The sequence below is a fragment of the Macrobrachium rosenbergii genome, chromosome 55, assembly GCF_040412425.1.
Source record: "Macrobrachium rosenbergii isolate ZJJX-2024 chromosome 55, ASM4041242v1, whole genome shotgun sequence".
NCBI classification, from domain to species: domain Eukaryota; kingdom Metazoa; phylum Arthropoda; class Malacostraca; order Decapoda; family Palaemonidae; genus Macrobrachium; species Macrobrachium rosenbergii.
The window spans coordinates 80774011-80790264 of NC_089795.1; the positions used below are offsets into that span (position 1 = coordinate 80774011).

The following is a 16254-nucleotide window of genomic DNA, read 5'->3' on the forward strand; positions in this document are numbered from 1 at the left end:
TGATTTCTCGGCCTATTAAATGATCATTTCAGTTTATGCTCTTACAGCGGGGCTTTAATGTTTGATTATGTGATTGATTATATATATATATATATATATATATATATATATATATATATATATATATATATATATATATACATATATATACACATATATACATTTATATATATGTACATATATTGTGTGTATATATGTATATATATGTATATATATTTATATACATACATGTATGTATATATATATATATATATATATATATATATATATATATATATATGTAATGTGTGTGTGTGTGTAAGTCGTCTGTATGTGTATGCTGAACTCGCTATATCGGTAATAGACTAAAATTTCATGTCTTGCTATAAAAGCATAATCTGAAATTTAGTCATTTAATATATATATTTATGTTAACATACATTTATTTTTTCTAAATTGCACAAAGACTTAAAGGTACTAGGAGTTGCAAAATTATTTTTCAGTTCAAGTTCAGTTTGTTGAACACGCTTCGTAAAATTGTCCGGAGCCTCGTCGTTGATCACATTATTTTTTGACTGCCCTTGTTCCGCAGTCCCGAAAACGCATTTCTCCTCATCAAATGGATTCTAAATGATTCGTCTGGAAGGAGAGAATCTCGACGAGTGATTCGAGATTCATACGATTTAATATTCTGACTGGGAATGTTGATTGGTTGGCTGCAGAGTGCTAGGGTATCCCGATGACCTTGTATGTCAATAGTTAGGTTAGTTATGATTTTAGTACATTTGCACATTTAGTACAATTGTCGTGCAAAGCAGCGCTGTGATGTTAAGGACGATTAAGAAATACAAGATATGTAGTGATAATGATTCTCACGTAACTTACCTGATTACGTATAATGAAAAGCAACTACCTTTAAACACCGTGTTCTGTATAAACTTCAAGCGTGAATTGATGATGATCTTGTGGTATTTTAAATTCACGTTCTGTACTATACGTAAACTTATGGAGAAGCAAAAACAATTTTTGTCTTGTACATCGTGAATTAAGGGAATATTTCAAAAGTTATGTAGTCAGAAATATGTGCGTTTATATAATATATATATATATATATATATATATATATATATATATATATATATATACATATACATATATATATATATATATATATATATATATATACTGTATATATATATATATATATATATATATATATATATATATATATATATATATATATATATATATATATATATATATATATGCATGTAAAGTATAGTGTGCATGTCAGCATCCGAACGTATTCGTGAGAGTGAATGAGATGGGGAAAATAAAGGCGATACATGCATTATACTACAGCGCTAAAGAGGATGATAGCTTTCCTCAGTGGGAAATATTCTGTCATTTTTTTCCAAGCGCTAAACTTTGGATTAGGTCTTCCTCTATTGCTTAACGTCGGCCGTTTCAAAAAGCCTTTTGGGTGAAAAGCGTTTCGCCAAAAGAGAAAAGAGAAAAAAGAAAATGCTTTGTTCGATTGTTATGCAGTCAGCGCATATGCCTAATTTTTTAGGCCAGGAAGTGATCTGGATAGAACTACCGGAGTTTATGCTTTGTGTTGTTAGAAGCCCTAATTTTACTTTGGGATTTTTGTAGGTTTTTTTGCGGGGGATGGGGGAAGGGGAGGGAGGGGAAGGGGGAGGGAGGAGTAATTTTATGTCGTCTCGGTCGCTTGGCTTTTTTTTTGAGAATTTTTTTTCCTGTTTTTAGTTTTCTGTAAAAGAAAACTATTGTGCCGGCTTTGTCTGTCCGTCCGCACTTTTTCTGTCCACACTTTTCCTGCCCGCCCTCAGATCTTAAAAACTGCTGAGGCTAGAGGCCTGCAAATTGGTATGTTGATCATCCAACCTCCAATCATCAAACGTACCAAAGTGCACCACCGCCGGGCTGTGGTTAAAGTTTCATGTGCCGCGGCTCATTCAGCATTATACCGAAACCACCGAAAGATAGATCTATTTTCGGTGGCCTTGAGTATATGCTGTAGCGGCTATACAGAAAACTCGATTGCGCCGAAGAAACTTCGGGGCATTTTTTACTTGTTTGTGTTTGTTTTTTGTCTTTTTAAGCCATTTTTCCAAGTCTGTACAAATTTGGGAGTTTATGCTTGAGACTTCGAAGACATTTTCTGGAAGCGTTAAACATTTTTGAGACTGAAAAATAAAATTTTATAACGAGAGCAGTACCAATAATTTCGTCTCTGCTAATAAATCATTAAAACGAAGAATCTTCTAAATAGACGGTTATTTGATACATTTAACATATTTTTCGTTAATGATGCATCTGATTTTATGGTAAGATATTCGGCCATTTACTCAGGGATTAATCTCATCAAATAGAAAGCCGTAAGTGGGAAAAATCTTAATTTTTACAAATATAATCTGATAATATTTTTTCCTGTTCGTCAATAGAGAGATGCTTTACTGTGAAATAGTCTGTTTGATGGTAGACAGGTCTCTCATTTGTATATCCTGGGTGGCAAAGCTTACAAAAGCAGATGTTTGTATTTCACGTCCATAACTTTAGTGTATAGTATGGGTATGCACATTACTGCATACTTTCTGAAGCTTACATTAGATAATCACACTATCATTCGGTCGCTATATCTGTTTAGCATTTAATTTTCTTGGTCTTAATGGTAAGTGTCAAGTTCTGTTGTTCCTTGTTAGATTGAGAATAAAAGTGCAAGTATACTGGATATTATATTAGTACCGGAGAGCGTGAGCTCAATGTAAGGTTAGGTTAGGTCTATTTGCAGTCTCTTCCATTTCATCGAAGTCACCATGAAAAATTTATTTGTTGCTGGTGATTATACATATACTGTACATACGCTACCGGGGTCTAAGCGATGACAGGCAGGGCAGCCGATCGAGACTACGGTCTACCCCGAAGCCAAATCAAAGTCCTTCGAAAGAAGGCATCGTGCTTGCCCAATACAAATGGGAAAACAAGCGCGTTAAAAGAAGAAGAATCTGTCATAAACACTCTTGTCATAACACTGCGTGTTTGCAGTATAACGCACAGGCATTTTCGCATGTTAATCAACTCACCTCTTCAGGTGATATTAGTAATAGTAGAGTAAGATTTTTCGCCTGTACGGAATTCTGAAATTTAAATTATTTCTTCTTGTGCGCTCGTGTGTTAATCATTGTTGAAGCGAATAATTTCTTCACATGTTTGAGAGAGAGAGAGAGAGAGAGAGAGAGAGAGAGAGAGAGAGAGAGAGAGAGAGAGAGAGAGAGAGAGAGAGCTTTTATCACATTTTCAAGGCGATTCTTTTCACAAGTATGTATTTGTCCGTTGGTCAGGTGTTGATGACAAGTCTTCATGTAAATGTGCATACGTGTGTGAGAGAGAGAGAGAGAGAGAGAGAGAGAGAGAGAGAGAGAGAGAGAGAGAGAGAGAGAGAAAAAAACTTTATCACATTTTCAACGAGATTAATTTCATACTCATGCACCTGTCTGTTGATCAGGTGTTGATGGCGAGTCTTCACGTAAATGTACATATGCTTCAGTTGTTAATCAGATGTACAAGACTTTCTAGGCCATATGTACGTACATGTGTGTTGATTAATGAACAACTCGATGTTTTTTTTTTTTTTTTTCATAATAACTTGTCATGTATGCAAATTTTTAACCACATGTATTTTGCCATTGATGGAAGATGATACATGTCATACATCTGTGCACGTAAGTTATCAGATGTATGAGAAGCTTACAGACCAGGATTTTGTGATTTTGATGCAAAGGCTCAAGGGGGGTGGGGGCGTGGAGGCATCAGGTATTTTGAAGGGTCAGAGGAATTGAAGATTGTTAACATTGGAAGGAGGCTGGGGAGGAGGGGGTAGGCGATAGGAAGGGAGAATAAGGTAGAGGGATAAAGATCATATCTCTGGTTTTGGAGTCTCTCTCTCTCTCTCTCTCTCTCTCTCTCTCTCTCTCTCTCTCTCTCTCTTTTACCACTGTTTGACAACAAAGGCACAAGGGGTTCCGTCATGAATAAACCCGCCCCAAAGCAAATCAAAGGGAAGAGAAAGTCTTGAGAGTTTAGACTTCTTAGGATTCCTGGGATTTTTTTTTTCTCTCTCTCTCTCTCTCTCTCTTTCTCTTTCTCTCTTTCTATCTGTCTCTGTCTCACTCATGCTCGGTCTCTCTTTTCCATTCTTAAAGAGCACAGAAGAGGGATTATGAAGTCGGAAAGTGCAGAAGGAGGAGAAGGGTGGGGGAGAGGAGGAGGAGGAGGAGGAGGTGGTGGAGGAGGAGGTTTGAGGTAATAAGGGATGAGTGGCCGGAAACGTAAAGGATCGCACCGGGTCGACGGATTTTTGGAAAGATGGAATTACACAAAAAGAGGAAAGGAGTACAAATGAGGGAGAAGCAAGAGAAGAAGAAATCGTTTTTTAGGAACCACATAATAGGAATAAGGAAGAGTAACTTGGAGCTTGTCATTTTATTAGTAGATACAAACATGCTTTATGAAGTTAACAATTTCATAAAGAAAAGAAATCTTTAATTTCTTTAAAACGGAGTTATATAGATACGGAGAAATGACTGTTTAAAAACTAATTTTTTACGAACGTTTTAGAGAATAAACTTAGAACAAAAAAAGAATTTGCGCAGGGCTTATAGAAATATCATTTTTAGACTTTTTTCGGTAAAAGTATGTGGTGGCTAAGCTTGAAGTATCATGTCCCCCCCCAAAAAAAAAAAATTAAATAAAATGTTAAAATACGTACCATAATATTTATCTTTTAGCACTGTTCTGCAAATTAGCTGTAGAACTTGTGCCTTGAGCTACCAAAGGTTAAATTTAGAACATCGTAAATATTTACAAAAACACAAACACATATATTAATATGACTTTCTTTAAAGGGATAAATAAGAGTACGGGGGTAACATCGTAGCTCTTATTATTAAGTAAAACTGAAGATTATTGATTTTTTTTCAGATGGCAGTCCGCCATTTTCTCTTCGATTTTAGTATGTGGTATTTCATTCGCACTTTGTTTATCTGTTAAAGAGCCTCAGGGCTTGAAGGTAGAGCTCTAGAGCTTCTAGAATTTTACTTAGTGGTTCAGGATTTTATTATGAGCGCCACACACACTCGGTTCGAAATTTTCTTGCAAATAGTCGCTCGTCTCAGCTTCCATAGTTTTTGTCTTTTTTCCTTTTTAGTTTTCTGTAAAAGAAAACTATTGTGCCGGCTTTGTCTGTCGGTCCTTTATTCTGTCTGCACTTTTTCTGTCCGCCTCAGATCCACAAAACTGCGAGGCTAGAAGGGCTGCAAAGTGATATGTTGATCACTCCACCCACCAATCGTCAGACTTAGCAAGTTGCAGCCTCTAGCCTCAGTAGTTTTATTTTATTTAAAGTTAAAATTAGACATAATCGTGCTTCTGGCAACGATGTAGGACAGGCCACCACCGAGCCATGGGTCATGGGTCGCGGCTCACACAGCATTATACCGAAACCACCGAAAGATAGATCTATTTTCGGTGGCCTCGATTATACGCTGTAGCGGCTGTACAGACAACTCGATTGCGCCGAAGAAACTTCGGCGCATTTTTCACTTGTCACAAATGTGCCTCGTCAGGCTTTCAGTGTAATAAATTATATCTCAGCTCAAGAAGAAACTGATTCTCTTTGTAAGATTTTACTTACTGACCCAGCTCTAGACTTTACACTCTTCTGTGGTTATTTCTCTCTCTCTCTCTCTCTCTCTCTCTCTCTCTCTCTCTCTCTCTCTCTCTGTTCTTATCTGAAAACTTCAGTCAATCTCTACTGGTGTACGATGACATCAAAGTGATCTGGATATTGGTGCTCGTGGCTTTAATAGTAGCTTTAATAGCGTGTCATGCTACTCTAGTGGGCATTGCTCCGTTGCCTTCTTGATTTTGATTCTCTATTTTGATTTACTTCTCCATTGCTCCCTAGACGTTATATTTATGTTTTTTATTGGTTTCTGTTGGTTACTCGTTTTGTTTTGCTTTTCATTTTGTTCTTTTTCTCAGCTTTTAGTTGTGGTCACTATATTCTGTGGTCATTATATTCTTTAAGCCTTGTGTGCGTGAACGCGTTTTTGTTTTAAGTAATAATGAATAACAGTAAAACAATTATTGCAATGTGATGGCGTCAGTAAACCCTCGTTTGATATATGCTGAATAATAATCTTTTACAATAATAATCATATAATAATGATGAAACAAATGTGATTGGAAATATAATGAGATAAGTAAACTTTTTTTTGCTGTATGCTGAAACAAACCATTCTTTTAATATCTGATGACTCCACCTGTTCAAGAACACTATCTTGTAGTTTTAAACGGAGATATTTACTCTGATTATGTTCATGGCATGCGAGTTCACCTGCCTTCTGTCTCATGTAAGTCACAAACAAGGAAGGAAAAAAGAACAGTATAAAACAGAAAAAAAAAAAAAATCGTGTCGGCGTCAGTTTCATGTTAGGGTCAGCCAAGAGATCCCACAGTCAACAAAATCATGTGACGTGTCATTTTGAGTCAGGAGCTGCGAAGGGAGGGAGGGGCGGGGGGAGAGATGGAAGGGGTTTGGGAGACGACTTACATAGAAGACATTGTGGATGAGAGGGAGGGGGTAGGTGGCGAGTTAGGTAACCCCGGGAGGCAGGAGGGTGAGGGAGGGAGGGAGGGGGTTGGAAGGGTCAGGGAGTTTGAGGTCGTGAGTAGTCCTTTGCGTAAATATATCGGCGAGCTCCTTCAGCTTCCTGAATTTATTTCAAGTTTTCTCTCTATCCTCTTCTGTGGCTTCGATCGGATAGATCCACTTGAGCCCATCTGTGCGGATTGGCGGATCAGGGCTACCGCCGAGAAGAAGAAGAAGAAGAGGGGGAGGAGGAAGAGGAAGGGAAGGAGGTGGGGGTCATAGTAAGGGACTGGGGTTGAGGGGAGGGGAGGGGAAGGGGGTGTCACAGGGATGGCGTTGTGTTGAAGAAGAGGATAGAGCTTATGTAGAGAAAGAGAGAAAAGGAATTTTTTTCCCCTTAAGAATGCTTAACAACGATGCATCTTACATTGTCAATAGAAGTGTACTTTTTTTTTTAGGTGGGTTTGTAAATCATTTTTAAACGTGGGTCCTTTAATTTGAGCGCTGTAAATGATTCTGAATGTTTATATATATAATTTATTGCCTGAAGCGAATCCAGTAATGAGAAAGCGCTGCTTAAGAGTAACTTTATAGACTATAATTATGTTAACATGGTTCATCTTTTTCAACCGGGAATACAGCTCACGCTGCCATCACCTAGACTTGACAGAGAAGCACCGTATGCGAGTACATTTGCAACTGATTTTCTTCTCGGAACACAAATAACCTCTGATTAGTATTGCGTGCAATTGCTATTGACGTGCATAGTGTGTTGGTATATCTAAAACAAAAAAGAACTTGTTGATCATGAAGCTGAACAATAGAGATTATTGTTGTTGTTGGTATTGTTAGGTTAAGTTGTCATAATGCTTGCACGAGCAGTTTCCTTGGAAATCGCAATTAACTTCTGCATTCATACCTCAGTGATTAACTGGTCATCAGTTTTATTTTTATTGACGTTATCTCCAGGACGTTATTTGAACTTTGATGATTCCGTAAGGCTTCCACAAAGAATTGTGATGAAGTATACAGTATATTTAAAACACTGCAATTATGTTTTGAAGATCTTTTGATCATAAACCGTTCCTTAAATGCTCATCCCGTAGGGGTTAGTGCCGTCAGTGCACCTCACGCGGTCCACTGTAGGCACTAATTATGGTTCTTTGCAGCGTCCCTTTGGCCCTAGCTGCAACCCCTTTGATTCCTTTTACTGTTGCTTCGTTCATATTCTCTTTCCTCCACCTTACTTTCCACCCTTTCCCAACAATTGTTTCATACTGCAACAATGAGGTTTCCTTCGTGTTACACCGTTAAAATTTTTTTTTCTCTCAATTTCCCTTTCAGCACTGAATGACCTCGTAGGTCCCATGCATGGGCTTTGGCGTAAATTTTATATTCTGTGCCTTAAATGCTCAGAATTACAAACGGAAAATCTTAAACCCTCAGTACTTTGTGAACAAAATACTGAAGAATATGACAGCAGTGATTTAACTGGAGAGCCATTAAGCATATAATTGTTTTACCTTCCTAGTCTCAATTTCCTTTCCAGCGCTGAATGACCTCGAAGGTCCCAGTGCCTTTGGCCTTTGGCCTAAACTCTATGTTCCATTCCATTCCACTTTTGTTATGCATAGAAAGAGCTAGGAGGAGTTTACGCATTTAATTCAAAAGACTTGGTGCAGTGGCTCGTAGACGCATGCGCTGAAGTGACTGTAAATTAGAGACTCAGCCTTTTTTTTTTTTTTTTTTTTGTAAGACCCTTGACCTTTGAATTTGCAAGCCTTGGGCCTTTTGGTTAATAGTTGCGTTACCACCCTAAGGGCTGTTGCGAAATTTATTAATTATATTAATCAGGGAAGTAACACGATTATTTCTCTCTCTCTCTCTCTCTCTCTCTCTCTCTCTCCGGCTTAGTGTGTAGATTTCGCTATATTTGCTTACGGTTTAGTTCGCTTTTCATTTTATTTTATTCTTTTGCTTGTCCTGTTTATCTTTATTTTCTCATCGCGTAGAAATATCAGTATTCTCTCTATCCAGGTATGTGCCTATAGGTTTATTATTTTGCCTCTCCTGTATATCTTTATTTTCTTTGCCTCTCAGAGCTTTCATTATTTACCTGGCTCTCTCTCTCTCTCTCTCTCTCTCTCTGTCTGTGGTGTAACTTCACAGTCTGTTCTTTTTGCCTGTCCTGCTTATCTTTATTTTTCTACCTTTATAACTCTCATTATTTATAACTCTCTCTCTCTCTCTCTCTCTCTCTCTCTCTCTCTCTCTCTCTCTCTCTCTCTCTCTCTCTCACCGGCGTAGTGTGAACCCCACAGGTTTGTTCTTTTGCCTGTCCTGTATATTTTAATTTTCTTACCGCGTAAAACCATCATTATTTACCTGCCTCTCTCTCTCTCTCTCTCTCTCTCTCTCTCTCTCTCTCTCTCTCTCTCACTGGCGTAGTGTGGACCCTACAGGTCTGTTCTTTGCCTGTCCTGTACATTTATTTTCTTACCGCAGTGTCAACCATCATTATTTGCCCCTCTCTCTCTCTCTCTCTCTCTCTCTCTCTCTCTCTCTCTCTCTCTCTCTCTCACCGGCGTAGTGTGAACCCCACAGGTTTGTTCTTTTTGCCTTTCCTGTATATTTTATTTTCTACCGCGTAAACTATCATTATTTCTCTCTCTCTCTCTCTCTCTCTCTCTCTCTCTCTCTCTTCATTCACGTAAAAGGTCAGTCACGAGCCATTAGCAGCCGTACTAAAGCTCAGGGAACCCCTTTTCCTTGAAAATCATCCTGATACCCGATCTTGACCAAATATTAAGACAAGGGACGAGTGTCTCAAGGAAAGAGTGTTCTCCTCTACATGGGGAAACCCACTTGTGGATCTTTCTCTCGTCTTCTGTAGAGAGCGCAGTGGGCACGTGTTCTGTTATGTATAGTAATTCAGTGGAGATCTTCCACTTTATGGGGAATTTATTGAGAAGACTGTACCTTAAGGACGTGTTTTTAGAGATAAGTTGATTTTTATCATTAAGTTTTATCTATCACTCATTGTGTTTCTGAAAGGAGAACTTGGAAATTGCGAAAGTTATTTTATGTATATCCTTAACTTTTAAGTTTTATGTGTCCAACATTCACAATTGATCCCCGATCCCCTTTATCTGCCGAGAGAGAGCAACTAGATTTGCTGAACAGCAGCACCAGTATGCGGTTAATGTGCCTCGCTGCCGAACTTCTCAGTTCCAGAGGTCCTTTATTCCCCACACTGTTAGACTGTGGAACAGCCTCCCAGAGGCTGGTGTGCAATTGGAACTCCGAAGGTCCAAGCGAAGATGCAATGCATTACTACCCTAACACTATTCTCCTTCCATTTTAATACATTTTTATCTATTTTTTATTTATTTATTTTTTCTTTTTTAATAAGTGTGATCTCTCTTCTTTTGTATTTCCTTTTACTCTCATCTTACTTCTTTAATAATAAACACCATATTTTTGAAGCTTGAATTGTCAGTGGCCCATGTGGTGGGCTTTGTTCCATGTGAATAGGTTTCATATTCTGAATAATAATACACACACACACACAAATAATAATAATAATAATAATAATAATAATAATAATAATTAACACTAATGAGGAACACCGTCAGGTGTTGAAAGTCTTTGTTTATTTTACATAGTAATACATTTATTTATATAATTGTGGATTTTATTACACAGATTGTTTTTCACGAGATTTGCATTTCTTAGCAATAATAATAATAATAATAATAATAATAATAATAATAATGTATTTATTTCTAAAACGAGATCTTAGAAAACATAAAATAATTTTATTTATATCCTTAACTTTTAAGATTTATCTATCCCACAGCGTATTCATTTCTAAAACGAGACTTAGATATTGCAGATAGAATTTATGGAATTCTTAACTAGTTGTTTCTCATCTATTCTTACAGCTTTGATGGCGCTTCATGATATCATTTTTAAATCGTTTCGACGTACGTAGCCAGCAGAGCTGAAAAATGGCAAGTAATTTTCTACATCTCGAGTTTCTCTGCTTTACTCGGTAGAGTTTGAAAGGTCTCGTCGCATTCTTTATTCATTTAGCCTTGATGTCGTCTCTTATATTAGAGAAAGTTCTTAAGTCGATCGTTGTGTGAGAATAATCATAACTCAGGAATAAAAGCATTGACAGAATATGTATACGTATAATCATAGAAATAAAGTGGGTAGAAATACGTACACAAAAAACGATACAGGAGCTAGTTTTTTTTTTTTTTTAATCTTTTGTTAAATCAGTCACATGGCAGTGTGTACCTGTTTCGCTTTCCACGTTAGTCGTCAGGTACCATCATTAAAACACGCTCTTCACTAGCTTCTTTGGGACGAAAAACAATTCAACAGCAGGTGTCATTTATTTGTAGAGAAAGAATATGCAGTGAAATCATTGCCGACGTTCTGAGAACACATAATTTCTAGTGTCACATAAAGATGGTGAGAAGGTCCCTTATACTCTGTGGTTATCTTTGTTATAGGGATGCTGGAGACATTAGAAAACAATTGAGTCGACTTAGTTTAAGATCATAACTGACAGTGTTTATAAACCAGTTCAGTCGACTTAGTTTTAGGTCGTAAATGTCAATATTTATAAACCAGTTCAGTCGACCTAGTTTTAGGTCGTAAATGTCAATATTTATAAACCAGTTCAGTCGACATAGTTTTAGGTCGTAAATGTCAATATTTATAAACCAGTTCAGTCGACTTTGTTTTAGGTCGTAACTGGGCAATATTTATAAACCAGTTCAGTCGACTTAGTTTTAGGTCGTAAATGTCATTATTTATAAACCAGTTCAATGACTTAGTTTAAGGTCGTAACCGACAATATTTATGAACCAGTTCAATCGACACTAAACTGCCCCGACTTCTGAAAAACGCTGAGAATTGTTAGAAACAGAAACCAAATCTCTCTCTCTTTCTCTCTCTCTCTCTCTCTCTCTCTCTCTCTCTCTCTCTGCCTCTGCTCCTGACTTAGAAACGCTGAGAATTTTATTAGTAAGGAGATACCCAATTCTCTCTCTCTCTCTCTCTCTCTCTCTGCCCCGGACTCTTGAGACGCTGAGAATTTATTAGTATGAGATACCCACCCTCTCTCTCTCTCTCTCTCTGCCCTGACTCTTGAAACGCTGAGAATTCTCTCTCTCTCTCTCTCTCTCTCTCTCTCTCTCTCTTGAAACGCTGAGAATTCTCTGCCTCTGAGACTCTCTGCCCTGACTCTTGAAACGCTGAGAATTTATTAGAAACAAGCCCAATCTCTCTCTCTCTCTCTCTCTCTCTCTCTCTCTCTCTCTCTCTCTCTCTCTGCCCCCGACTCTTGAAACGCTGAGAATTTATTAGAAACAGAAACCCAGTCTCTCTCTCTCTCTCTCTCTCTCTCTCTCTCTCTCTCTCTCTCTCTCTCTCTGCCTCTGCCCCGACTCTTGAAACGCTGAGAATTTATTAGTATGATAAATTGGGGCACCTGAAAGACATGAGCTTAAGCTCTGGCATTAGAGACTAACAAGGAAGGTTTTGGCTTAATTAGTAAGCGGGCTCCATTCCCAGATGTGCGCCGTAAGCCAAGTCTCCCTCCGCTGGGACCTTTCATTTATTCATCGCCTCTTCATAATGAGTAAGTTGCTGCTGCTGCTGCTGCTGCTGCTGCTGCTGCTTTTGGGTCTTCCTCCCTCCTTCTGGCTTGCAAGTTGTGGCGAATGGCGTTCAAATGTACCGAAGGGGGCAGCGCCCCCCTGCCGACTTCCTACTGTTTGTTTACGGCTTGCGTCCGGGTTTAACTGTTGTTATACTTTCGCGGGGCATTCGTGGATGTCTGCTTAATTGCTTCCTATCTCTCTCTCTCGAACGAACGAAAGAACGAACGAACGACCGAGCGAAAGGAACGAACGAACGAATTCTCTCGTCTTATCTGTTATGTAAAATTAGGAGGTTTTTTGATCAATCAAATCGATTTATCGATTTGTTTCTGTTCGATATTAATCAATTCATTGCACGGAGGCCTGCAAAGTTTGTCATTTATACCGTGTCAATATAGAGAATATTATATATATATATATATATATATATATATATATATATATATATATATATATATATATATATATATATATATATTTATTTGTATGTACATGTATATTATTATGTATATATATACTGTTTATATATATATATATATATATATATATATATATATATATATATATATATATATATATATGTATATAATATATATATATATATATATATATATATATATATATATATATATATATATATATATATATATATATATATATATATATATATATATATATATATATATATATATATATAATTTATTTATATTTACATGTAGATTGATATGTATATATGTATGTATATATATATATATATACACACAAATATTTATTTATTTATATATATATATGCACATTATATCGATGTTTTTAAAACTTTGGCGTAAAACACTGAGAATGCTAAGAGTAATAAGGTGTCTTTTTTTATCTAACCATTCGAGTTTCTATGCTAAGGTAACCCACGGGTCGTCGTCCCCCCCCCCTCCCCCCGGTCGTACACGTGATTGACCTCCGACTAATTGTGTTCTGTACATATTCCAGAATCCCAGCTCGTAAAGTTATTAAGCCTCTTTACTTATTTATTATGAATGCCATGAAGGTGTCGTTAAATCTAACCTTCTTGTTAACAGCGCGTGGCAATTAAGGGAAGATCATTTATTTGTACACTTTTTTCACATTTTTAGGCTTGTCGTTTTGCCTTTTTGCATGTCACTCTGGTTTTAGTTTTCTGTAAAAGAAAACTATTGTGCCGGCTTTGTCTGTCCGTCCGTACTTTATTCTGTCTGCACCTTTTCTGTCCGCACTTTTTCTGTCCGCCCTCAGATCTTATAAACTACTGAGGCTAGAGGACTCCAAATTGGTATGTTGATCATCCACCCTCCAGTCATCAAACATACCAAATTGTAGCCCTCTAGCATCAGTAATTTGTATTTTATTTAAGGTTAAAGATAGCCATAATCGTGCATCTGGCAACGATATAGGATAAGCCACTACCAGGCCGTGATTAAAGTTTCATGAGCCGCGGCTCATACAGCATTATACCTAGACCACCGAAAGATAGATCTATTTTCTGTGGCCTTGGTTATGCGATGGACAGAAAACTCGACTGAGCCGAAGAATCTTCGGCGCATTTTTTACTTGTTTTCTGTAGATGACTTTGCTCACTGTTATTTCGTTTTTTATCTACGTCGAAAGTTAATTATTGTAACGCAAAATGATTTTATCCTGCTTTCGACTAACTAAGATTAATAATGACGTCATTAAATATAATTTTTTTTCATCAGAATCCAACAACAACATTCGTATAGAACCCCGACACATCAATTTTCAAGGCAATAAGTAGACGCGTAATCCACTTTTGCATAAAAAAAGCAAAAGGAATGGTTCATGTAAAAAAAAAAATCCTGTGTAAAAATTAACATGACTTTAAAAATTAATATGACTTTCTTTAATCACATTGGTGGGCTTCCCGAAAGCCTTTGAATATACACGAAGAACGCAGTTATACGAGCAGTGAATTTATGTTGTTGAATTTGCAAGTCCAGAATGAAAACCGTATCACAAACTGGAAATATTAGTAAATTATTCCCAAAAGTAATACTACAGTTTTGTATTTTCATTACACATTAATAACCGACATCATAACATGAACAGGAAACATTCAAGAGCCATTCTAAAAGCAATAACGTGATCAAGAAGCAACGTGAAAATCAGACCACATGGATCAACTTAAAAAAAAAAAAAATCCCCACATAAAAAAATGGGGCAAAGGAGATACTCGATCGAAGGGATTAGCGAAAGCCTCCCTCACTCCCCTAGGGAGCTTAAGGGATTCCTTTAATTACTGATCTGTCTCATGACTTGGCTTAAAGACTGCCCTTTAATCCCTGCACACCGTCTCCCGGAATATAAATATAATTCTTACGTGTTTTCCGTAAACACGCCACTCGCGGAGCGAAAGCTCTTCAAAGAGAAAGGTCAGATTTAATCGAAATAGATAAAAATGCAAGTGTTTTTATTCGATGAGCGTGATGGTTTACATAGAATGTATAGTCAGTCATTTTTAGTTTTCTGTAAGAGAAAACTATTGTGCCGGCTTTGTCTGTCCGTCCGGACTTTATTCCGTGCCCTTTTTTTCTGCCCGCACTTTTTCTGTCCGCACTTTTTGCTGTCTGCACTTTTTTCTGTCCGCCCTCAGATCGTAAAAACTACAGAGGCTAGAGGGCTGCAAATTGGTATGTTGATCATCCACGCCCCTATCATCAAGCATACCAAATTGCAGCCTTCTAGCCTCAGTATTTTTTATTTTATTTAAGGTTAAAGTTAGCCATAATCGTGCTTCTGGCAACGATATGGGACATGCCACCACAAGGCCGTGGTTAAAATTTCATGGGTTGCGGCTCATACAGCATTATACCAAGACCACCGAAAGATAGATCTACTTTCGATGGCCTTGATTATACGCTTTAGCGGCTGTACAGAAAACTCGATTGTTCTTCGGCGCATTTTTTACTTGCTATTTCTGATAATTCCTGCAGGGGAGAGTGATAATCTGACATTTCTCTGTTTTCAAACTCTTATTTATAGAATAAACGTATTTATCAATCGTTTATGGCTATATCGATTCCATACCAAAATACATACCTGTACAGGCACAGAGGAAAATAGCCAGTAAAATGGCAGCGAGAGAGAGAGAGAGAGAGAGAGAGAGAGAGAGAGAGAGAGAGAGAGAGAGAGAGAGAATGTTATACGTATCAAGATAAGCCTCTACGAATTCCTAACTGTGCTTTGATGTCACCCCAGCTAGTTTTGCCGAAGGATTCTCGAAACTTAAAGTACGGTGGCTGATTATCGAAACAGTTACAGTAGATATTTATTTACAGGCAACTTCGTATTCATCCTTATTTATAACAGTTTTTCAACTGTGTTTTTTCCTAGTCCTCGATTTAATTTAGTAATATTCATGCCAGCTCTGTACATTTTTCTGGTATACTAGCAAGGTTAATGAATTTATGCATTAAAATTTCTCTTGGGCGGACGCAAAACACCCGCTAGACCACTAATTCTCATTTTTCTATGCTTTTGTTTTCCCCCACTTCTGCAACGCTTTAGCATTCTTAGCCCTAGTTTTCCTTAAATCTTTTCTTTCCAGAGACCTGTTCGTCAAGGCCTCATCTTTTCCGTGTTTCCTTCAGGTCTGGGCTAGTTAAGAGCAATGAGTTGGCTCTGTAATAACAGACAATTTAAAAGTGCGCCGAGGTTTCTTCGGCGCAGTCGAGTTTTCTGTACGGCTTATAATCAAGGCCACCGAAAATAGATCTATCATTCGGTGGTCCTGGTATAATGCTGTATGAGCCGCGGCCCATGAAACTTTAACTACCGCCAGGTGGTGGCCTGCCCTATATCGTTGCCAGAAGCACGATTATGGCTAAATTTAACATTAAATAAAATAAAAACTACTGAGGCTAGAGGGCTGCAATT

General features: G+C 37.5%; 1 long non-coding RNA gene across 1 annotated transcript in view; it reads left to right on the forward strand.

Moving 5' to 3' along the window:
- The window catches only part of LOC136835505 (uncharacterized), a 224523-nt gene that overhangs the window by 40614 nt on the left and 167655 nt on the right, over nt 1–16254 (forward strand). The gene's annotated exons all lie outside the window — the stretch shown is intronic.